General features: G+C 34.4%; 1 pseudogene; it reads right to left on the reverse strand.

The window, feature by feature from the left end:
• Positions 1-304: 304 nt before the first annotated feature.
• LOC149545280 (disease resistance protein Roq1-like) overlaps positions 305-25,213 on the reverse strand; it is a 29,950-nt pseudogene continuing 5,041 nt past the window's right edge.

Consider the following 25,213-nt stretch of genomic DNA (forward strand, 5'->3'; position numbering starts at 1 on the left):
TGCAAAAATTATAATCCTCCATTCATAAATATACACTCAAACTTCTCTCTTTCCCTTTCTTCACCTCCATTTGAAACCCCTTCTTCATTATTACATTGCACATCAGCACATCTCAAATCTCCATATAATGGTAATGACAATAATAATAACTAGTCAAATTAGCACATGCTATAACTGTAATTATCGATTCTTCTTCATGCACCTTAAGCCCACAGTTGGGATCAAGGGATGCATTTATATTCTCAACTGAAGTATGGCTGTCAGCAACAACCACAAAGCATCTAGTTATGAATCTCAATTCTGATCACTCCGGATAAGTGCCACTTTCAATCACTCCATCGACGCCAATTTTAGCGTCAGGAAACAGATTTTCGTTAAATGTAGACTCCACTGCATACACTGCTCTTCCAATCATATACATTACCTCTGATGGCACACCCTGAAATATAAGGCAAAAACTGGAAACCTGACCGACGAAAATATAGAATTCTGTAAGAACAAATTACGAAACTAATTTGAAAGCTTATAATCAAATAAATAAAACACTTCCGTAAAATAACATATTTATGATTGCATGTTAAAGAGGAATATTGAAATCATTACCTTAAACTTATGAATGCAATTTCGTATTACTGCTTTGCTGCAATAACTGAGTATCAAATACTTGTATTTTGATGTATATGCAGGTCTGCAATGCCTGATATGTCTTGTAGATTCTCACAGGAGTCGATGATAATTCGCTCCAGGCAGCTCATACTGGAAAGGTTTGGCAATTCCTTAAGCTCAGAACAGTCACCAATAATTAGCTCTTTAAGCGCCATATGATCACCGGTTCCTGCTATTCTTGCAAATCTCTACAACTTTGTACAGAGAGACTGATGAATGTTACCGGCAACACGAGGTTCTGAATCTTCTGACAACGCTTAATCTCAATTTTCTCCAAACAGCACAGTGTGGCAATATCTGGCAACTCCTCCAGCTCAGGACAATCACAAATAAACAACCATTTAATCTCAAAGCTACCTGACACACTTTTCAAACTGTGACAACCATTCAAATGAAGAGATTCTAACTTCCCACATCTATCAATTAAATTTTTTTCGAGGCAACTTGTACCCATAAAAGCTGGGATCTCCACGAGCTCTGGACAGTCACGAATGCTCAACTCTACAAAGTTTTGACAACAAAACTTTGTTCCTTTTAAGATCTGATACTCATTCAACACAAAACATTTCAGAATCACATTTCTGCCAAAGTTTACCGTCTCCAGATGCCTCATACTGTTGAGGCACAAGTACTCAAACTCGAGCTTCCCACAACCAGAAATTTCCAATTCTACAAGATTTATAAGATTGGGTATTCCTGACACACTCCCCAAATTTTTACAATTTTTAATCACAAGATAACTTAATGTCTCCACCATTCTTAAATCCGCTTCCACAAGTTTCTTCATATCATGGAGTTTTACAGACTCAAGGCTTGGGTACTGCATTTCATTAATGAAGATCTTGGATATACATTCTTCCTCGCTGATCTCAAGCTTTTCAAGGCCAATAAATGGGCCCTCAACACTACCGGAGAGTTCCTCATTGTTCCAATCCTCCTCATTAAATTTGAAATTCAAGATAACCAAGGATTCACGCACAATGTCCTCGTCTCTTCTAGTTAAACGCTTCTCCCCTTTTAATGTGGACGATTTGAGACATAAACTACAAAGACTCATATTGAGAGATTTTAATAAAGGCAAACCTGTGATCGGCAATCCCAGGGAATCTAACAGGACATTCTCCAGAGTATCTAATATTTCTAGATCTGGGATCTCTTTCAAACAAGTTTCAGAAATTTGCAGCTCTTTCAACTCGCACTCGCAGGGAGCCTGAAATTCAAGGTAATTTTGCGTAAATCTCTCATTAATTAAAAAAAAAAAATAGCCTAGAAACAAGCATAACATTATTTTATTCACAGATTAACGATATTTCGTTCTTAACTAGAAGATTAAAATAACTGCATTCGACCCTCCCACAGCGTTTTGATTTGTCCACATTTTACTCTTAAACACTACAATTTTTGAAGAGGAATCCATGACGGAATGCTTGCTAGTTCTGTGGAATTGCCCTCAAGCTGTAGTCATAGTAAGGAAGGCGACTCCTCAACACAACTATCTGATTGAGCTAAAAAGAGTGTAACTTGGCAATCCATGGACTTGTCGAAAATGGATTGGAAACACCTGGTATCCGGTTTGGCGAGTATATTTTTGAAACCCATCATATCCTGCATGCACAGCCGGATTTCAGATTTCTATTTAATAAAAAGGTAAGATTTGAACTGTTACAATACTAAGAAGAAAATCTAAAAGCATGACATGAATACCAAAGATTTCAGATCTTCAGAAAGCCACAAACGATGAGGTAGGCTGAGCTCATCTGCCATTTCTCTTCCCAAGTCCCTCAGCTGGCAATGCATTCTCAATACAACTCCCTCATTTGTAATCGAACTCAAGTTTTTTGGCAACATTTCTTCGACGAGGCTCTTTGATGAATTAAAACAGCAGCACAAAGAATGAAAAACAGAGCATAACAACAGAGCTTAAAAACAGAGCAGCAAAACTCAAATATATCAAAGAGCTGTAAAGTTTCTTCTTGTTATTACAGCTGAGAGGAATGCTCTATTTATAGAGCTCATACATATTTCTAAAGGGTTCTTGAGAAGCTTCAAGAAAGGAAGCACTCTAGAGATTTCTACATAATTTTAAATTCACATTTTGCACAAAGAGAGAGGCTCCAAGAAGCAAGTAGAAAGTTCTGGACTGTGCATTAAATGCCCAGCTACTATAATAAACATTATTTTTAACACCCTCCCATAATGTTTATTTGGAGAGAGTAGGAACATCTTTGAGCTGCAATAGATCTCTAAATTTCGTAGATTTTACAATAGACAATGCTTTTGTAAATATATCAGCAAGTTGATCTTCTGTTCCACAAAATTGAAGCTCCACCTCTTGTCTTTCAATTAGATCTCGAACAAAATGATGATGGACTTCTATATGCTTGGACCTTGCATGATATACCAGATTTTTTGTTAGCTTGATAGTACTTTGATTATCACAAAATATTGTTGTTGGAGAGTCTTGTGGATGATGCAATTCTTCAAGTAACCTCCTAAGCCATAATGCTTCTTGAGATGCCTTTGATAAACCAATATATTCAGCTTCTGTAGATGAGAGTGACACTATTGATTGCTTCTTGCTACTCCACGAAATCGGTCCTGATCCAAGATGGAAGATATATCCTGAAGTTGACTTTCTATCATCAACGTCACCTGCATAATCAGAATCCGTATATCCAACTAAAGTAGGTTCTCCTCCATATTTGTATTCAATGCCAAGTTGGTAAGTACCCTTAATATATCTTAATATTCTTTTAGCCGCTCTCCAATGTTCAATGTGTGGATCTGCCATGTATCTCGATACAATACCAACTGCATATGCAATATCTGGTCTAGTTATAGTAAGATACAAAAGATTTTCAACAAGCTGCCTATATAATTTTCCATCCACTTTCTTTTGAGTAGAGTTAGCACCTAACTTTACTCCTATTTCACATGGTGTATTACATGGTTTACAATCACTCATATTGAATTTTTTAAGTACATCAAGAGCATATTTAGTTTGAGAGAGCATGATTCTTCCTTCTTCTTGCCATACTTGCATACCCAAAAAATAGTGCATTAGTCCTAAATCAGTTATTTCAAAAGCTTGTTTGAGTTGATTTTTAGTTATCTCAATATCATGTGTGTGATCTCCTGTAATAATCAAGTCATCCACATACAATACAATGATAACAACCTTATTATCACAATATTTTACATACACATCTGGATCAACATTACTTCTTTTAAATCCAACTTCTAGGAAGTAATTATTAATTTTTGAGTACCATTCCCTTGGTGCTTGTTTGAGACCATAGAGTGATTTTTTTAATCTACACACCAAATTCTCTTCTCCATACTTAATAAATCTTGGTGGTTGTTGCATATAAATTTCTTCTTTTAAGTCACCATGCAAAAATGCACTTTTTACATCCATTTGAAAAATTTTTCAACCAAACTTTGCAGCTAAAGCAACTATTGTACGAATGGAAGTCATCTTAGCTACTGGAGCAAAGGTTTCAATATAGTCTATACCTTCTTCTCGTGAGAAACCTTTAGCCACTAACCTTGCTTTGTATTTTTCAATAGCTCTATCTGATGTGAATTTGGTTCTATAGGTCCACTTGCAACCAACCACATTTTTGCCTTCTGGAAGTGTTGTTAGTTCCCATGTTCCATTCTTCATCAAATAATTGTATTCTTCTTGCATAGCTGCTTCCCATTCTTCTTTTCCTTTTGCTTCTTCATATGTGTTTGGAGTGTCAACCTGCATCACCTTAGTCATAAGAGCATAGTTAGCAAATATATATCTAGGACCTTCTTGATAAATTTCTTTGATGCTTCTAAATTTCTTTGGATTTTCATTATCACTTTCTTGAGCCTCATCCCATGTAGTGGTTTGCACACCTTGACTTTGACTATTGGTAGAAGTAGAATTTTCTTCATCAATCAAAATTGGAAAGAAAGATAATGTTGGAGAATTATCATTCTTAACATCTTCATCAAACCATACATTTTTTTTAATATAGATTTCATTAGTTCTAGGATTGTATAACCTATATCCTTTCGATTCCTCACTATATCCAACCATTATGCACTTCTCGCTTTTCCTTTCAAGTTTGCTCCTCCTTTCATCAGGAATGTGAGCATATGCTTTACAACCAAAAATTCTAAAATGAGATATTGTAGGCTTTCTTCCACTCCATGCCTCTTTTGGTGTTATGTTCAAAACTGCCTTAGTAGGTGTTCTATTCAAGATATATACGGCAGTATGAACTGCTTCAGCCCAAAATTTAGCTTCTAGATTTCTAGAATGAAGCATGCACCTAGCCATTTCTATTATAGTTCTATTTTTCCTTTCAGCAACACCATTTTGTTGGGGTGAATAAGAGACAGTTGATTCCTTTTTAATGCCATGTTCTTTACAAAAATCTAAAAGAGCTTTATTCATGTATTCAGTCCCTCTATCAGTTCTTAGTATCTTTAAGTACTTTCCACTTTGTTTTTCAGTCAAAGCTTTAAACTCTTTAAACTTTTGAAACACTTCATCTTTCTTTTGTAGAAAATACACCCAAATTCTTCTACTATAATCATCTATAAAAGTGAGGGCGTACCTTGATCCTCCAATTGATGATGTTTTGAAAGGACCCATTACATCACTATGGACTAAATGTAGAGGAGTTTTTGCTCTCCATGATTTACCTTGAGGGAAACTTTCCACATGTTGTTTTCCCATTGCACATCCTTCACACACCTTAGGGCTTAATAATATCTTTGGCAGCCCATGCACCATTTGTAATTTCTCCATAAGCTTGAGACTTTGAAAATTGATGTGCCCCAAATGCTCATGCCATATCCTGCTCATATCATCATATTGGGCAATAGCACACATATGTTTATCTCCACATTTAGAAGTAAATTCTTGAAATTTATATAATCCATTCTCCATTTTACCAATTGCAATGACTCTATAATTATCATTGACATCCTTGATTAAGCACTTATCATTGTAGAATTCTATTTTATGTCCTTGACTTGCAATTTGAGATACTGAAAGCAGATTTGTTTTTAATTCAGGGACTAATTTCAAATTTTTGAACAAACCATTATCAATTTTGACATTACCAATCCCTTTAACTTCTAAAGCACTATTATCCCCCAAATATATTTTTTCTATATTATTTTCACTTATTGATTCAAATTGATTCTCATTATGAGACATGTGTTGTGTAGCACCAGAATCAATAACCCAATCTTCTTTGAAAGTATTATTTTCTTTAAGTGCAACACAAAATGCATTTCTTTTAGAATCTCCTAATTTTGGATAATTATTTACTTTCTTTTCTACATCTCTTTTCTTCTTGAAACATTCATTTTCCTTATGACCCGTTTTACCACAATAATGACATTTCCATTTACTTCTATTATGATCTATTTATGAAATACTCTTATTTTCATTCTTCCAATTTCTTTCTTTAGATTCATTTTCTTGTGACTTCTTATAATATTGTTTTCCTTTCATTACAAATGCTTGAGATTCACCATCAAATGATTCTTTTTCTATAACTTGTCTTTTCTCTTCTTGAACCAACTTAGCACACAATTCTTCTAATTTAATACTTTTTAATTTATCTGCAGTATCTAAACCCCTTATAAATGATTGATAAGATCCTGGAAGACTTTGTAATATAATTTGCACAAAATCTTTATCATCTATATCTTTTCCAAGAGAAGCAAGCTCATTTTTCTTTTCCTTTAACTTACTTAAATGTGGGACTATCTCTTGTGAGCTTGATAATTTCAAATTGTATAATTCAGTTGTGAGAGATAAGATCCATACATCACCTGAATTTTGATATAAATTTTTCAAAATCTCCCAAACTTTGACTCCACTTCTCTCATTACGAACTTTTGGAAAAACTTCTTCTGAAAGTGTAAGCTTGATCAGTGTTGCTGCCCTCTTGTCCCTTTTATCCCAATTATCTTGATCATTTCCTGGATTCGTAGGCCTTTGTTCACTACCAGTCACAATATCATAACAATTTTGAAGGGTTAGAGTGATTTCAACATGAGATACCCAATCATAATAATTTTTTCCATTTAATTTAACTGTAGGCAAAGTCACACCAAGTGATTCCATTGTTAAATTCTCTCCCTTTTTTTGGATAAGAATGAAAGATATTTAAAAACTTGAACACCCAAGCTTGAAACTGAAAAAATCTCACCAATTTGTTGAAGAAAAAACCTTTTCTTTTGCTGCAATATCCTTCCTTTGATGTAGTTTTTTTGTCCCAAACCAAACTTCTGTTCACTCCTTAGTTACAGTCTGCAAATGTAAAGATTCACACAAGAAAAACACATATATTCATTCCAAAAGCATCATATATTCATAGCCCAAAGAACTGAAAATGCTCTGATACCATGATGAATTAAAACATCAGCACAAAGAATGAAAAACAGAGCATAAAAATAGAGCTTAGAAACAGAGCAGCAAAACTCAAATATATCAAAGAGCTATAAAGTTTCTTCTTGTTATTACAGCTGAGAGGAATGCTCTATTTATAGAGCTCATACATATTTCTAGAGGGTTCTTGAGAAGCTTCAAGAAAGGAAGCACTCTAGAGATTTCTACATAATTTTAAATTCACATTTTGCACAAAGAGAGAGGCTCCAAGAAGCAAGTAGAAAGTTCTGGACTGTGCATTAAATGCCCAGCTACTATAATAAACATTATTTTTAACACTCTTTTCTTTGAGTGGTTGCAATCTACTCTGAGAGTCCCATCCTGATCCCTCCCATACTCTTTCGGCTACACACTTCGGGCAACGCCTTTCTAACTTCCATCAATTTTGATCTCCAAGAGTCGTGAGGTATTCCATGGAGTTGCCTGCCCATACCCTCGAGAGACAAAGGTAAGCCTCCACACACGCCTACGAAATCCTCGACCAGCATCTCATACCCGCTACATGGACAGGCTTGGCAGAAGGCGTGCCAACAGAAGAGTTCTCTTGCGTCATTTATATCCATTCCTTTTACATTATAATCAACAGCAATGTCTGCGGCTATAAGCACACCCTTGTCACAGGTTGTAACAATAACCAGACTGTCATTGGATTTCTTTAAGAAGTCCTTGATCCGCAAAGCATTTAATTGCTCCACATTGTTGATGTGATCTACAATGATCAGGAAGCTTAAATGGGGGTTTCTTCGTGGACTTTCCTAGATACAGCATGTTCCACCCTCTATACTTGTAAAACTCACATCTTTGTAGAAGAGATCTTTGAGAAGCAGGCTTTGCAGAGAAGGCAGGATTTGCCAAGCAGATTGAAAATGGGCAGAAAGCTTACTCCGAACTTTCTGAAGGCAAAGAGAGACAAATACACAGAAATAAAACTGATTTTATTTTCTTACTGCCTTGCAGAAATACATTACATTAAGCTTCTTTTTATAGAGGTATGAGAACTCTCTAGAATATAGACCAAACATTTTACATGCCATAATATATTATAATATTCATATAATTAAATATGGGCAACTATATTATGGCTAGGACGGTAGACTGTTTGTTGTGCAATTGCTTTGGATGGCTAGAATGTGGGCTGGACGGTGGACGGTCAACACAAAAATTAATAAAGCCAACTCCAAAAATTAATATCGCCAACACTCCCCCTTAATTTTTGTCGTTAACAAATTTTGCATCAGTAATACCCAATTTCCCTCGTAGATATTCAAAGTTACTCTTTGGTAATGCCTTAGTGAAAATATCTACCAATTGATCATCAAATTTGTAGAACTCAAGGTAGATTTCTCCATTGTTGACCAATTCTCTGATGAAGTGATACCTTGTATCAATATGCTTGCTTCGCTTATAAAATACATGATTCTTAGATAATGCTATTGCTGATTTTTTATCACAAAGAATTGGTGTTGGTTCCTTCTGATGATGGTGAAGATTGAACAAAACTCGACGCATCCATACTGCTTGACATGCTGTGGAAGTGGCAGCTACATATTTTGCTTCAGCTGATGAAATAGTCACTATAGGCTTCTTCTTTGATGCCCAAGACACAGCTCTTGAACCAAGGTGAAAGATATATCCAGAAGTGCTCTTCCTATCATCAATGCTACTTGCAAAATCACTGTCAGTATAACCAATCAAACAAAAATTGTTAGCTTTGGAATATAGTATTCCATTTCCTATTGTTCCTGCAATATATCTCAATATCCTTTTTCCAACTTGCCAGTGAGAATTTTTTGGTAACTCCATGAACCTTGAGATCAAACTAACACTATACATGATGTCTAGCCTTGTAGCTATCATATACATTAAACTTCCAACAAGTCTTTTAAACATAGTTGGATCAACATTTGAGCCCTTCTCTTCCTTGCTAAGTTTTGTTCCTGTTGCAATTGGAGTTGACGCTGGATTGCAATTTATCATTTTAAATCTCTTCAAAACATCCTTTATATATGTGGATTGACAAATGAAGATACCTTTGTCACATTGAATAACTTCAATACCTAAGAAATATCTCATCAACCCAAAATTTTTCATTTCAAATTCTTTCATCATTTTTGACTTGAACATGTCTATTGATAGATTTCCAATAAATATCAAGTCATCAACATACAAACATACAATCTAAATTTGACCTTCCTTATTAGTCTTAACATACAACATGGGCTCATTGTTACTTCTATTGAATTGATTACTTATCATGTATGAATCAATCCTCTTAAACCAAGCCCTAGGAGCTTGTTTCAAACCATAAAGTGTTTTGTTTAATTTATATATCTTGTTTTCATGCTCACAAACCTCATAACCAGGTGGTTGTTTAACATATACCTCTTCATCAAGAAAACCATTCAAAAAAATTGATTTTACATCCATTTGATACACTTTCCAGTCATTTTGTGCAGCTATTGCTAAAATAGTTCGAACTATGTCAAGTCTAGCAACTGGATCAAATGTTTCATTATAATCAACTCCATATTATTGTGAAAAACCTTTAGCAACTAGCCTTGCCTTATGCTTAACAATTTCACCTTTTGCATCGAATTTAGTTTTGTAAACCCATTTGACTCCTATACATTCTTTTCTTTTAGGTAAATCCATTAATTCCCATGTGTTATTTCTTTCAATAGAGTCAATTTCTTCATCCATTGCATTGATCCATTTATCTTCTTTAATTGCTTCATCAAAATACAATGGATCACAAGAAAATAAAGCAAAATTTGAGTAAATGTCTACATTCTCTTCTTCTTGATCATATATCTCTTTTAAGTTTCTTGTCTTCTTACCTTTGTAACTTGGTGTAGAGAATGTAGAATCTAATTTATCACTTACATTTGAACCTGGAGGTGAGGCTCATTGCACAAAGTTCCTTGGTGGAGTAATAGGTGCTGATTGAGTTCCTTGTTCCTTTAATTCATCATCACCTTGTAATATTGGTGCTCCTCTTGTGACTTGTGTGTTATCATTTTCATGCCATGAATCTTCTTCTTCAAATTTAACATTCCTACTAATGATCAATTTATTTGAAACATGGTTATACAATCTATAAGCCTTTGATTCTTCACTATAACCAATCAAGATGCATTTTTCACTTTTATCATCCAATTTCTTCCTCAATTCAGATGGCACTAATGAATAAGCAACACATCCAAACACTCTAAAATGAGATACATTATGTTTCTTACCATTCCATGCTTCTTCTTCTTGTGGAATTGTGTTCTTAATACTCTTTCTAAGACTCTTGTTCAAGATGTATATAGCATATGCTACTACTTCTGCCCAAAACTCATTGGATAGATTTTTGGCCTTCATCATACTCCTTTCCATTTCCATTATGGTTCTATTCTTCCTCTTTGCTACACCATTTTTTTGTGGTGTGTACCTTGTGGTAAACTACTTTTTAATTCCATGAAATCTACAAAATTTTAGAAAATCTTTAGAACTGAATTCACCACCTCTATCAGATCGCAATACTTTGATGTAGAGTCCACTTTATTTTTTAGCCAAAGTTTTAAACTCCTTGAATTTTTCAAAAGCTTCACTCTTTTGTTTGAGAAAGTATATCCAAGTCTTATTACTAAAATCATCAATAAATGTTAGGAAATATACACTTCCTCCTAAAGATGGAGTTTGCATAGGTTTACATATATCAGTGTGAACTAATTCTAATGGTGCTCTTGCTCTATATAAACCTCCTACTGGAAAGCTTTCTCTATGTTGTTTTGCTAAAATACAACATTCACATGAAATTGGTGGTTACAATATCTGAGGCAATCCTTTCACCATATTCTTCTTTTATAACAAGCTCAAAGCATCAAAATGAAGATGACCATACCTCAAATGCCATAGCCACGATTGATCTCAGTATATTGTCTTGAAACTAACTTCTTTTCCTCCTTGAATGCAATGAATATGGAGGGGGAACATTCGATTTTGTGTCATGTTGACCCTTGCAATTAACCTACCACCAGGATTTCTATCCAAGGTTGTGCAAACATCATTATCAAAAGAAACTTTGTAACCCTTTTGTACTAGTTGACCAACACTCATGAGATTGTGTTTTAATCTAGGCACAAAATACACATCAGGAATATATCTTTTTCCTCCATTTTTTGTCAAGACATTTATAACACCTTTTCCCATTATAGAGACTTTAGTGTCATTTCCTAACTTTACTTCAAATTTTACAGAATTATCCAAGCTAGCAAAAAAATCTTTATTTCCAGTCATATGGTTACTACATCCACTATCTAGCAACCATATATTAATAACCTTTCTTGAGCAAAATTAAAAGTTATAAATAAACCTCCTAAATTGTTATCAGATACATCTGAGTACTTAGCACCATTATTTTCAATCTCCTCTTGTTTCTTTCTACATTCACTTGCAATATGACCAAATCTCTTACAATAATGACACTGAATTCGAGATTTATCAAACCTTGATGATGGGTGTTGGAATGAACTTCTGCCACAGAATACATTCACTTGCAATATGACCAAATCTCTTACAATAATTACACTGAATTCGAGATTTATCAAACCCTGATGATGGGTGTTGGAATGAACTTTTGCCACATCCTCTGTTCGAACTTTGAATGGATTGATTTGTTCTTTCTTCTTGATTTGGACTTCCACGTCCATCTATGCTTCTACCTCTTCCTCTTCCTCTGTAGTTTGATCTTTCTCTTCCTCTACCAAAAGATACTTGTGATCCAAAAGCATTCTCCAAAGAAGAATTGTTATTTCTATTCATTCTTGATTCATGAGATAAAAGTGAACCCATCAACTTATCAATAGAGAGTATTGTCAAATCCTTAGATTCTTCAATGGTAACAACAATGACATCAAATTTTCTAGGAAAACAACGAAGTATCTTTTCAACAACTTTTTGATTTGTTAAATCATCACCATATGATCTAATTTGATTAACCACATTCATTACTTGATTTAGAAATTGATCAATCGAGTCTGAATCCTTCATACACAAATTTTAAAAATCACGCCTTAAAGTTTGCAATTTAGCAATCTTAACTTTTGATGTCCCTTGATATACTGTTTCTAAAATATCCCATGCAATTTTAGACTTTTTAGCTACACAAACCTTAGGGAAAATTGATTCATCTAAAGATTGTTGAATTAAAAATAGTGCTTTAGCATCCTTTTTCCTATTATCTTGTAATTTATCCTTTTCATCTTGTGTTAATGTAGACTCATCTTGTGGTTCATTAAAGCCCTTTTCAATACGATCCCATATGCCTTGAGAACAAAATAATGTTTTCATTTTTGTAGCCCAAAATTCATAATTTTTACTAGAAAATATTGGAATTTGTGGTTGAGCTATGCTACTTCCTGAAGCCATATTAATACTCACAGTTACAACTACATCTTACAATTTTAAACTTTTCTTTAGAAATAAAATCTACCAGACAAGTCTAAGACAATGACATATAGCTTAAACAAACAACAATAAAATATTATTTTCCCCTTATAACAATTTTTGCTCATTAGACTTCACTCCATGAAGTCAGCTCATACCTTCTTCAAACATTAGCTGACATCTTTTCTTCTCTCAATCTTCATAGCCACTAATCTCCAACTTTAGAAGCCGATGATTTGCAAGAAAGAAAACATTGGGAGCTCCATTCACTGCTACGACAGTTATACAAATTATAGTAAGTTTATACAATTGTATTTAAAAAGAAATAAATAATATAAAATCAAGTACATTTAAAATCAAGTACATTTAATAGAACTTAATTATCTTTAATAGTTTTTTATACAATTAATAAATTTAGGTAAAATTTTATAATTTTTATATTTGATTTAAGTAACAATTTTATTATCTTTTATTTCTTTAATATAAATATTATGTTAAAATTCATTTGTAAAATCTAAAATAATTCATAAACTTCAATATTTTACAACCTCCAAAATCTTATTATTTTAATAATAAAATAAAATTACATATATAAAAATCTTTATTTTTAAGATTTGAAAAAATAATAAACTTTCATATAAAATGAAAACTGAAAGCGAAACAGTAACCAAGAAAGATTTACAGAAAGTTTTTCCTTTCTACTTTACAATTCATTACCAAAATAATAGCAGATTTTCAAAAGAAAGAGAATATTTGTGAAAATAAAAACTTTTTGCAGTTATCTCAAACTGTTATTACTAAGTTTTTTCTAGATTTAGTACTATTCTCTGGATGAACTTACAGATATTAATAATCAATATTTTTAATAATAAAATTAAAAACAACATCAAGACTAACAATAATTAAAAAAATAAATAAATAGTAGCAACAGTAATAATAAGAAAAGAGTAATTTTTTTCAGTGTTTTGTCTCTTCCATGCACCGTTTAATCTAATAGTCATGCACCAATTCATCGAATAAGGAAGAGAATGTAACATGTAGTTTAAAATTTGAGTTTTTAGAATCATGAATTTACGCATGAAATATGGAGAATCAAGCAGTTATAAATTATTAATCACAAGTTCTACAGCTATCTATGTTTGTTATAACAACAGTTACATAGGAATCTTGGGCCAGTCTCATTCGATAAAATTAGATTAAGTACAAAGTTAGTCTTGATTGTAGTGTAGTTAAATAAGCATGCAAAAGTCCATATGAGGCATTTCTCAATATAAAATATGGCAATTGTAATATATTTTAAGCAGATGAATTAATACAAAAATTGAAGTTTTTTCTCCATTCTCGTTTTGCTGTAGCAATTGTGTTTTTGATATTTTTGATAAGTGTTGTAGCATGTTATATTTAACATTAAATTAATCTTTATTATTATATTTAATAGTAGTTTCAAACATTATTAAAAAGACTCTAAATACAGTCAAATCACATACTCTAAGAACTAAGACATAAGTACCCATCACAAGAACAGTTAAAATGCCCAAAATTGCTAAAATAATTGCACCTGCAATTGCCGTTACAGAAGCAATTTGTTACTCCAATCTGTTATCTTTCTTAGACTAAAGGAGCACAAGAAAAAGTGAGATTGATATTATGAGTTACAAAAGAAATTTGAATGTATTTATAAGCATTTCTACTCAGAGATTTCCTATAACATTGTGTTAATACCAGATTTCCCTTTTTTTCAATTGTATTGCTAAGAAAATCACCATGGCCACATTCTACATCTAGAGAAATTATCACATTGGACAAGTTGTTCAGCATTGACATAATTATTCGCACCATTTTCCAATGAAGAATCCCATCAGAATGCCACACGCTAGACATCGTGACAAAATTACAAACCAGTGGGAATGAGCTAGAACCTCTCAATCTGCACTTAACCAGATTAAACCACCGAAAGAATAGGTAGCAAGAAGGAACCTATAAATTGGAGCCGCAGCAGAGCCAATTCCAAATGCATATCCAGATCCAGAGTTAGTCATTTATCTTTAATCCATTCCCATTCAGTCCCAGCAACATGCTAATAGCGTCAGGAAGCTCCATGCATGAATCAGAAGAAAATGGATAGATCTGGTTAGGAAAGTACATATTGGACCAAAATATTTCAGAAATAGAAAAGAAGACACCCCTAAAACACTCCCATCAAGCACCATTAACAATGAAAAGTATCATAAAATATATATATCAAATAGATTTTGAATACAAATCTAAATCTAAATCAAACATGCAAGACTAAACTATTAAATGCGAGCCTAAATAGTTATGAACAGAATTCTAAATCTAAATGAAATTAATTAAAATTGAAATCTAAATCAAAGTAGAATATTATAACTAATTTTGAATTTCAATTTACATCTACATCTAAATCTAAATGAAAATGTAAATAAAAAATAGAAATCTCACCTCCAAAAATGTTACTCCAAAACTTCAATTTACTCCTATTCAAAAACTCCAATCTAATCCTCCAATAACCTCCACCTCTTCCTTCCTACAAAAACATAAAATGAAAATGAAATGAGGAGCATTGGTTTTATAACTTCTGAGAGGCTCCTCATATCCCCCAACAGACGTCTCTTCACATTCCACGAATTTGTTTCAAATTCCCCCACTCCCCGCAAAAAATAAGCATGAATGTGCATGCAAAATTATATTTAACAAAAAAAAAATTCATATTGAAATTATTTCGCCCCTATTTTTTCAAGCCCTATTTTTTCAGGTCCTACTTTTTCGGGCCCTACTTTTTTGGGCCTATTATTTTGGCCTCTATTTGGCTTCCTATTATTTCGGCTAGCTATTATTTCGGAAATTCTTTTTTAATATTTACTTTGGAAGTTTGTAACCACTCCCAATTCTTTTTTATTGACAAAGAATCTTGGCATATTCCTGTGCTGGGCATTTGTGCTGCCATTGTATAGAACGCCTCTCGGCGTAATCAACAAATAATTCTTTTCTTCTTAAGCCCAGCTTTTCATGTTCCAAAGAGAGACAAATACACAAAAATAAAACTGATTTTATTTCCTTAATGCCTTGCAGAAATACATCACATTAAGCCTCTTTTTTTAGAGGTATGAGAACTCTCTAGAATATAGACCAAACATTTTACACATGCCATAATATATTTAGCCAATAGGCTTTCCTTCTGGAGTTGCCTCCAGTCGGAAATTGTCTCACACAAGAAAAACACATGCTGGAAGAATTGTTTCAGGCTGTGAAAAATATGAATTGCGATCATAGTGCGTTTCAAGGTGTACAAAATAGTAGATTTTGTAGCAGATTTTGCTATCATGAATTGTAATCATAGTGAATTAAATGAAACCGGTATCTAGACTCATGATGGAAAAGTTAGAGAAATCATGTTTGCTGATGGTGAATCACAATGATGAGATTGTGGCAATTGGCCATTACCAACTTGTCTTACATGCAAAATTTCTATATCACCCTTGCAATGTTCTGTGTATGCAACAATAAATGGTGGTACACTATTGTGCAATTATCGTCATTCAATTTCAGACCACCTTCTTTGGATTTGAAAGCCCCTTTCGCACCATTCGTGCTTGCAGAAGTTTAACTATGCCATATCTTATTAATGACATGAAGATCAAATCAATCTATCCTTGATTAGCAACCATTTGAGATGAAGTCATGGATTACTGGGCTATTTCAGCACCCAACAATTGAGCTGTCAGAGTAGTTTGATCTATCTGCTTTTGGACTGCTGCTTCGTGTGTATGTGATGATGGGTATGAGGGAAATGGTTACCAGGGAGGCTTAAAGTGCATTGGTAAGTGGTATGCTATTAAATTTTGTGTGTTTGGCCATTTTTCTTCTGAAATGATTGTTTTTCTCTAGAATTTTAATGGGTGTATATTATTTATGTAGAGGAAACCCCTTTTGTCTGAAATAAAGTTGACTTTTTGTATATTCCCCTTCAAAGGGCTGAAATTGGTCACCACGCAATTAAGCCCTTATTCCCCATCTTGACATCCTGTATCACCCATCATAAAATCTATGATATTGTACAATTAGGTGTATCCGTGGCCTTAGATCCCTGCGTCCTTGTAGTTTTTATATTCTCCCTTGAAGAATTTTCTCCCCTGTCAAAATTGAGATGAGGCATCCTAAGAAATTTTGATTTTATGGAGGAGTTCCTCACAGTTAATACCAATTAGGGGTACCCTGTTCACTATCTCCTGAGAGAGTAGTACTGTACATTCTACACAAGTAAAATTGAATTGCTACATAAAAGTGTATTGTAGTTTAAGCACCGCGCCTCGCTGAGAAAAGGCATGTTTACTGTTGCTATTTGCCAAACCTTCTCGCTGATCTAATTTCTTGTATGATGGATTAGAACTGCAAAATAATTCCATTCATTACAGCTCACAGACAGAGATAACGGTGTTGAATACTAAACATAAAAAAATGGGCTTCCAAATGTGTTTGAAATGCTTTCAACATGGTAGCTACAGCTCACCATAACCGATGGAAGTTGGTACAAATACATGTTAAAGGGGGAAAAAAATCTTCAATACACAGAATGTGATATTCACCTAATTAAATAAATAGACAATCTCATCGAGTCTGGGGGTGAATTACTCACCAGATTTTTCAATTTGATTGTAGTTGAATCTTGCCTAAAAATTAAATCTTGTTGTAGATATTAATGAATGTGCTGATCCGAATCTGAATGACTGCATTAAACCACCGAAGGGAACATGTATGAACTTGGAGGGTAATTTCACCTACTCTTGCATGAAAGGAGAAGGCAACGCCAGATTGAGTTGTATAGAGAAGGCCATCATAGTCATTCCTCTGCTTTTAGGTATTCTCTAAATTTTGTTAATGACCTATTCTTGGTTAAAATTATCAACAGTGAAATAATACAAAATATCTTTGGAGAGATTTTTTAATGAAATTTTAAATCACGCTCTATAATACATCATTATCAAAATGATCCCTTCATTTGTAAACCATGCAAGTTCATTTCTAGATTAGATTGTACGTATTTCTTTTAACACCAACATTTGAGATCAATATTTTGGATCAATCATAAAGATTTGAAATAGCAAAAGATTAAAATATTTCCCTGCATGAGGGGTATCAATTAATGATGTTAGATGATGTTAGATTCACATTTTTCATATTTCCCTATAGATTTTGGAAATCTGATATCGTTAATTCGGCAACAATAGCTAATGAAATTTGCCATTTTGTGAAGCAGGGATCTTTTTATTGCTGGTGGGAGGATCTTTGATTATAGGGGCCATATTTTGGGCAATGAAGAAGAGGAAACAGATGATTATGAGAAGAAAATACTTTATTCAAAACAGAGGCCTTCTGCCGCAGGAATACATATCTTCAGACAGAGGACGAAGGAAAGCAACAATTTTCTCAGAAGCAGAGCTCATAGAAGCAACCAATAATTTCTCCGAAGACCTTAAAATTAGAGTTGGACGTTTCAGTTATGTTTACCGGGGCAAACTAGTAGAAGGCAGAATGGTGGCAATAAAAAGATGCAAAGAAGTTGACGAGGACCAAATCGATCAATTCATCAATGAAGTCATAATTCTATCTCAGATTGATCACATAAACATTATAAAACTTCTGGGCTACTGCTTGGAAACTTGAATCTCTTTACTGGTCTACGAATATGTCTCCAATGGAACCTTAGCTGATCATATCCATGGAAAAGATGAAATGGAATGCTTGACATGGAATACAAGATTATAGATAACAATAGACACTGCAGAAGCATTGGCTTATCTGCATTCTTCTGTGTCAGTTCCAATTGTGTATAGAGATATTAAATCTGCAAACATTTTACTCGATTCTACATGTTCTCCAAAGTTATCTGACTTTGGATTGTCCCGTCTAATGCTAATTGACAATACCCATTTGACTATAGGAGTGAAGGGAACATTTGGGTATTTGGATCCTCACTACTTTGTGATTGTTTAGCTCACACACAAATCAGATGTCTACAGCTTTAGAGTAGTAATGTTGTAGCTCTTAACCAGCATGAAATCTCTGTCTGTAAACAGAGCGAAAGAGCAACGCAATTCGACGGCCTTGTTCTTGTCTTAAAAAAGCTAGTTTCTCGTCCATGAAATATTCGATCCTCGCTTAATGGGAATGGATGACATCGAATCCATGACAAGTGTGGCTAATTTAGCAGAAGCTTGTTTAAATGTGGATGTGCAGAGGTGACCTTCCATGAAGGAGGTTGTTCAAGAGCTCATGTGGATTAAAAATGGGAAGATAGGAGGGGGAGAAGGGCATACTTGGGAAAGCCAAACAGATGTTAATGAGGAAGAGACATTTGTCCTTATCGACTTAGAGGAGAGGAGCCACAATAGAAAATCAAAAAAGTTTAATGAAAATACCAATGTGTTTTACTCACTTTTTGTATCCAATGTTTCTTCTACTTTTTAGGTAGAACGCATAAATACTGTGGTGGGCAGTGGAAGATAATAAACTACAGTGATCGGTAGACTATTTCTCAGATATGATCAAATAATGAGGGCTGAAAATATTTAGTAGATCCACTTGTAACAAGGTTCTTTTGGTTAATGGTCACTACAATGAGGCCAGAAAATATATAGTAGATCCACTCGTAACAAGGTTCTTTTGGTTAATTGCCACGCAGTATTTTGTGGACTACTATAGTTGCTTGTTTTTAAACAATGATTTGAATTTGAATTTTTTTATATAAAAATTTCTCATAGAAAATTTGATAACAAATTAAGAATGAAAAAATTAGAAATGAATAAGAAAGAGAAATAAATTTATGAAGAATTCAATTTTTTTAGTAAGCAACCAGTACGTATTTTAAGCAATGGCTTAGGAATTTGAGATTAGAACTATTTTAATATTTGACATAGTAGAATCCAATGTTGCAACAAGAGAAGTACAAGGTGGATACTTTTGGTTACCATGTTATGGAGACAAAATCAATTTATTTATGTTTAGTGTGTATAACATATTAAGGATATATCTTAGCCTCTTTGGTTGTAATGAATGTCCTCATGGCTACAAATAGACATTCCCTTTTTAGTTTTAAGACATGGCTCTCTATTAAGCTTGAGTGATTTTTTTGTTTTCTTACCAAGTAAATGTCGATGATAAGTCTATTAGGAGATTGCTTCCATGGTCTTGTTGGGTGCTAAAAAAGTGAATCTTTATTTGTCATAGCAAATGTCCACTACTTCACCACTATTTTGTTTTAATTCAAGCACATTCCATTGTCCTACAAGAAATATAGATTTGCTTGGTATATATAAGTATACCTTTAGACTACCGGTGTTGATACATTATCAAATAATTTAACTTGTTGCATCTACAAAAGGAATTCTAGATAAGTCAAATTCTGAAGCACATGAAACATAATGAAGGGTGCTCCCTTTACTAATCCAAATAGACATAACCTAACAAAAAAAAAAACATAAAAATTACAAAAACCAGGCAATTATAAAAACAAGACCACTTACTCTCTATTATCTTCAATGCCATTACAATATGAAAAAAAATAACATGCTACAACCACATGGGCATTTTCATTATAATAATCTACAAACTAGAGCCAACCATTTGCACCACTAAAACCCCCTAGTAACCCCTATTTATCAATTTATATTATGAATTTTAATTGGCCTAGAAGGCTCTAGAAATTTGCAATCGCCCCTTATCTGAGGTTGACCAACTTTATAGTATATTCCCCTACGTTAGAAAATTTTGAGAATATGTCCCAAATGAGTTTAAACAAGCATTGGAGTATCTAAAGGGATTTTACTTTTTCTTCTAAAGTGATGCAACTTCTAAAGGTCATCTCTTGTGAACCATGTACCCAATTGTTTATTATCACCGCTTTTTGTAAACCTCCAAAGTGATCTACAACTTTGGCTAAAGAAACTTCATTTTATAAAAGTTTGACCCATTTTCAAAGCATCTAAGGTATTCAAAATCTAGTTCAAAGTTTTTATACCACCCCTATCCAGTCAACTTATTACTTTAATAACAAAGGATTGGACATCCTTTCAAAATGATTTCATGGTCAGACAACATCATGTGTTTACTTAAAATAGTACACTAACTTCATTTAATTTGTCAACCCAGAAGCGTAAACTTGAGAGGATGACTGCAAAGTCTATGCTCTAATTCTCCTTCAAGTCATTACAACTAATATGAAGGAAATGCTAAAGGAAATTTACGCTAGCAACTAAAGCTTATAAGTAATGTTGCAACAGTAAACCTATCTATTCACCTATGCTGCAGGAACAATTCATTGATTATGTTATAAATGGCTACAGGAGAAACACAATTCTATCTTGCAAGGAAACAAACAAAGAAATGGAATCTATTCTAATAGAATAGTTCACTCACCAAGTGGCCCCCCTTGGATGAGTGAACATAAAGGACAATCAACACAAGGGAAATAGACATGAACTGCTTATTCTATTCATTCATGGTGAAGGAATTACACTTGACAAAAAACTAAATCACACTCGACTGCTATGAAAATAAACTTGACTTCTTTCTTTTTAAGAATTGCTCTTGAAGCTACAACATACATTATTTAAAGGAAGCTACAACTACTCCCTAACTCTATGATCACTCCATTAATGAGGATCAATTACAAACTCATAAAATTTGAAACCAAATTGCCATTAACCATGAATAAATCCTTTAGGAATATAATAGATTTTGGAAGCTACATTCATGTGTTGTTCCAATAGAAAGCAAATAATGACTTGCTTCATTGGTGATGATTCAACAAACCGATTGGCTTTGACTTTAATGCTGAGGTGTTGCCTCTTTGAATATCCGCGGCAAGTCTTGAAAAAAATTCAATGTGCACACCACTTGAAATGTCCCTTTTCTGATTTTATATGACATTTCAAGCCTCTAATCAGATCTTTAAGATCAAACAACCAATATTTCAAAGATCTACCAATTTCTCAATAAACCCCAAATCGGGTATGTTGATAATAGTGCCAAAAAAACTTCACAGCTTCACATATTATTAATAAATCTGAAAGTGGACATTTTTTATAGAAATTTCAGCAGCATAACAGCCTACAAAATGACATTTCCATATCTATATAACATTTATACAACATCTCCCAAACGGAGGACAAAAGCAATGCTCATTGAGCTCCCAAAAACAACACAAAATAGCTGGAAACACCACAAAAGCACTGATAATCTATTATAGAAGTATAATCATGACCAAATACATATATTCAGCTCTATTTTAATATCTAAATTTATGATATACAAAAGCAACCCAAATTGATATGAAATACTCAACCGAAAACACCAAACTCTTACAAAAAACACACCCAAAAACTCACAAATCTGCACTGTTCAACACAAAAGCAAACTCTGTATGAGCATGCACATGGAATGGCTTTAAAATCCCATCCTTAGCCTTCCTAGAAACTTGCAAACTCCCGTTCTTGGGTCTCCTTCTCCACAGGTTTGGCAGCCTTTAAAGAACAACAAAGAAATGAGCAAAAATCAAGTTCTAGAATGAGCCCAAAATGCCTCCAAACCCCTTAAAAGAGAGCATAACCCTAACTCACGTCCAAGAGGGGTTAATAAAGCATATTTTAATAATAATTTTTATTTATTAGTCCATTAGCTTCCAAAGATTATCCCCTTTTTTGGAAACTTCACCTTTTAGGGCCTGCCCGCCTTAGAAAAGATTATTATTTTTAATTATTTGAAAAGGGGACATGACAAGTCCTCCCCTTCCAAATATTGCTTGTCCTCAAGAAATGGCTGAACAATAAACCGATCAATCCACCTGGATCCCAAATGTAGTCATGAACTATACTATTGTCAATTAACACAGGCTCTTGCAATATCCTTTGCAATATAACCAAGAGGAATCCATAATCAAACTGACAATTACTGCTCAACCAAACTCCAAAGTCACAACTTCCATAGTCAGAAACCCACGAGACACAAACTCTTAGAACATCAAAACCCAAGTAAAGTGGACAAACCAAACTACCAACATAGTAAATACCATCAAAGCATCCCATTAGCTTATACGGAATGTACAATCCAACTCTGCAACAATGGTGAATGCTCCCGAATGAAACTGTACCAAGTATGGAGAATCCACACACTGTACAACTCCTGCAGTCAATACAACTCTGAAAATCACTAGCCATTGTCTCATAACCATAACTCCCATGCACCCCTGATGGTGAAAAGCCATCACAAGATAAATAGCAAGAAATGGAACCCAAACCAAATTTGCCTGCCATCAACTCCTCAACACAAGGATCAAATGCTAACTGATGTACATACCCTACAATATAATGTTGATAAAAAAAACCAACTTCAGTTAATAGCTCGCCATGAACAAGTGATACAAATCACTGCGACTGATCACCAGCTAAGTCAGGAGATGTCATAGCCAAAGGAGTAGAATCAATAACAACACCCGCTAAAGCATCACTCCAAAACTCCTACTCTAAGTCATGTATTATCAAGCTATCAACTGCAAAACCTATCGCCATGTCATGCCCATCACAACTCTCATCTCGAGGTGTCAAACTATCCCATAACTGATGATAAGCACTAGGAACCAAAGTACATCTCTGTATCATCATCTCATCAACATGGTCATCAAAGGTGAATTGATGAGCATATCTCAAAATGTAATGTTGATAGAATGCACCAATCTCAGTCAGTGGCTCAGACTGCAATCCAGATGTAACTAACTGCAATCGATCACTAACCAAGTTGGAACTGACTACTACCTATGAAGACATTGCCAAGGGAGTAGTATTACTAGCAAGAACCATGCCAACTGTTGGCTCACCAACATCACACATGGTCTTTGATACAACATCTCTAATTTTCGTGCCATTAGTACTAGAGGTCACCACCATGTCAGGCATACCACAACAATCTGCTGTAGCACCCAACTCAACTGAACCTGACTTTAGTGGGGATGAACCTGATATGCCAATGTTAGTATCAAGGATGGATGCATCCCCATCTCCACTATCTTTTACAATCTCGACCATGGACATCCTCAGATCACCAGACACCACAGCTTGTGACTGTACAGAATCTGGCAAAGACTGTAGTTGCTCTAACTCCATGGTCACCTTAGCCAAATGAAACTATGACTCCTTGAAAGCCAATTGTGTACTCTCAAGAATCTCAGAAGTCAACTCAAGCTGCTGAGTAAGCTCACTCACCTCATCTTCCTTGGCCAACAATGCATCGTATGTTGTACTGCCCCACTCCATAAGATAATCTCTATTGGCTACCAACTGCATATAATCCTGTCTTAGAATCCGGAAAGCCTCCCATAAAGAGTGGAACTCTATCAAGGAAAGATAACTGCCTCCCTTCTCATCACTAGTATGAGAACCCCATCCATAAACTACTAACAATTGACGAACAACATCGAAATGTTGGCAAGCAATACCAATGTCTCGCTCACTAACTTTCAACTGACTAAACACATGATGGCACTGGCTAGACTGTATCCTACAAACCTCCTCTGATGCACTATCTAAAGGAGTATCCTCAAGGTTACTGGTCTCTAGAGTATTACCATCCATATCATGTGAATCAACTCCAAAGCTCATATCAACATACAGAGTATCAAAAATTGTAGCACTGCTATCCAACTCCTCTGTACCAAAAGAAACCACCAAGGAAAATAAGTCTTCAGAACTACCCACTGCATCCTCCTGGATGCCATCAATGCCAATATGATCCTGAGACTCATCTGTACACACTGCCAAATATGAAAGATCATCAACACATTCCAGTAAAAATGGTCGACTGGATATATGAACAAAGCCCAACACTGGTGTATAAAAACTAATACCAACATCGGATAAGCTCCTGGAACAAGAAAAGACAATACTTTGCAATCTACTAATCAAATCCATGATAGCACCCAAACAATCACTACTACCAAAAAGTGTTAAAGATTTCCAGTCAACTAAATCCCAAATGCCAATATAACAATCTCGAGTCCATATCCGTAAACTATAATCAGCTGGTAACTCAAGAAAACTCCTCACCTGAGTAATATGACCAATACCAACTAATTCCACATACCTGTCTAACATTGTCCCTATATCCTGGATGTGAATGCAAGATGAACTCGCGACATTATCAATGACCACATATGATTTACTGTTTGCAGAAAGCTGAGTATCAAGAGTGCAAGATGAAACTAAACTCAATTCCATACCATGCTTATCCCCATGTCTCTCCCAGTCTTTTAATGCCAATGGAGTATTCACCAAAGAAGCTCGAGTGTCCTCAAGCTCATGAGAAAGCCTGTTAACTTCCTCCTCCTTCCTCCTCAAGGCATATGAATAGTCTCCAACAAGGCTAAGAAGATGGTCACGATGTGATAGAAGATGTAAATAAATCAACTTCATCGTTCCCATTCCTTCCCTAATCGCTTTTAAGTCAACACAAGAAGACTTTGCCTGAACTCCGTTATGTCTACCCTATAACTGAATCATTCAAATGTGATCCTCTATCATATCCCGCATCCTATCATGATGAGATAATGAAGTCACAATACTATCTTTGTTCACCTTTAGCTAGCTGGACAAATCATGTGAAGTA

Source organism: Cupressus sempervirens, chromosome 7 (assembly GCF_028749045.1).
Source record: "Cupressus sempervirens isolate cs-2001-9-10 chromosome 7, ASM2874904v1, whole genome shotgun sequence".
NCBI lineage: Eukaryota > Viridiplantae > Streptophyta > Pinopsida > Cupressales > Cupressaceae > Cupressus > Cupressus sempervirens.